Below are 1,646 nucleotides of genomic sequence, written 5' to 3' on the forward strand. Positions count from 1 at the left end.
CCAGCGCGACCCCGTGACCAGATATTGACGTGTTGACATTTGGCCAGAGTGAAATTTCAAAGTGAGTCGCTGAAAGCGGCAGTGCGCAAACTCTTTTTGCCAGTTTGTAGGGCACTGATTTAAAGTTTTATGACTGCGATAAAATCAGGGTCAATCAACTCCACGTTTTCGAATTGACATTATCGCGCGACGGTCTTCATGTCGTAAGTCTCTTGCTTGCAGACTTGACGAGAAATATATTACCTAAATAATAAAAGAAAAAAAAAATTGCTAATACCAAAAGTATTTTTGTTGACTTTTGGAATTGCACATTGTCCAATAAATGAGATGTTTAGAATTCTGTTTGTAGAACCACAACTGTCAAGTTTTGTTACTATAATTTTTAAATTAGTGTTTTTTTTTTTTGTTCATTATTTTTAAAGTCTTAAGTCCTGTACTTTTCGTGGGTGGGTGCCGTGACTTCATCATTGTTAGCATGAGGAAGCTTGTTTACATTATTTGGTCTTTCTCAAGACAATGATGTCAGTTGTTAGCAAGGTCACCCCGCAGGCAAAATGAATAACTATACGCTGACAACATGGCATCGAGCTGCACGAAAGGCGGATTTATTGTGGAGTGAAGCGCTTCTAGTGTCTCATTAATGAGTGTTTCGTGTGTTTAATTACAAACTGGGTGGCGATCAATCACATATTTGACCTTATTCGAAACAATGTCTTTGATCCTCCAAAATGCTTTTGTCCTGAAAACATCCATATTTATTTTTTATTACGCATATACAATATTATTGTAACATAACGACTTTGTTATATAAAACGTTATTTTTGTAATGTCACAATTTTAAATCTAAAATGCAAGATAAATCCCCATTATACATTTGTACTCCCAAAAATATCACTTTATTTTTGTAGTTTTTCTTTCAAATAAAATTTCAAATGTATGCTTGTAATGTGTTTTATCACGTAAAATTATACTAGTTGCCATATTTTTTTGGATACTCTAATTTATTGGAAAACACAACAAAAAACACATTTATTCAGGTATTATTACAACATTTTAACTAATATAATGCTTTATTTGCTCAATTATTCTTATAATATTGCACATTTTTTACTACCAAAAAATATTTTTCTTGTAATTGGGGATGCCACTTTTGAGACTGATACCAATTGGAGTTGTCACTCTTGGTTATTACACAATATAAAAAGAACTTTATTCTAATAATTTTTAAATTTATTAACACACAAAATGACTATTTTCGTATTTTTTTTTAATTAGACTATTAGTAGTAGTCTTATTTTTTTCAATTCAAAATATGCTTTTATTCTCTTACTTTGCTGCCCGGCTAGCTCAGTCGGTAGAGCATGAGACTCTTAATCTCAGGGTCGTGGGTTCGAGCCCCACGTTGGGCGCAAGTTTTGGCTGCCAGGATGGCCGAGTGGTCTAAGGCGCCGCGTTGAGGACCCAGTCTCCCCAGGAGGCCTGGGTTCGAATCTCGAATTTCCCCATTGTGGGACTAATAAAGGGAATATTTTGGCTGCCAGGATGGCCGAGTGGTCTAAGGCGCCGCGTTCAGGACCCAGTCTCCCCAGGAGACTTGGGTTCGAATCTCGAATTTCCCCATTGTGGGACTAATAAAGGGCATCTTA

The 1,646-nt window shown here is 36.0% G+C and overlaps 1 non-coding gene across 1 annotated transcript; it reads left to right on the forward strand.

Moving 5' to 3' along the window:
• The first annotated feature begins 1,336 nt into the window (after positions 1-1,336).
• Positions 1,337-1,409, forward strand: trnak-cuu (transfer RNA lysine (anticodon CUU)). Its single transcript has one exon. It is a non-coding gene; the product is annotated as a tRNA-Lys (tRNA).
• The last annotated feature ends 237 nt before the right edge of the window (positions 1,410-1,646 follow it).

The sequence above is a fragment of the Idiotropiscis lumnitzeri genome, chromosome 9 (genome assembly GCF_059441095.1).
Source record: "Idiotropiscis lumnitzeri isolate Australia: NSW breed Sydney's pygmy pipehorse chromosome 9, RoL_Ilum_1.0, whole genome shotgun sequence".
Taxonomy (NCBI): Eukaryota; Metazoa; Chordata; class Actinopteri; order Syngnathiformes; family Syngnathidae; genus Idiotropiscis; species Idiotropiscis lumnitzeri.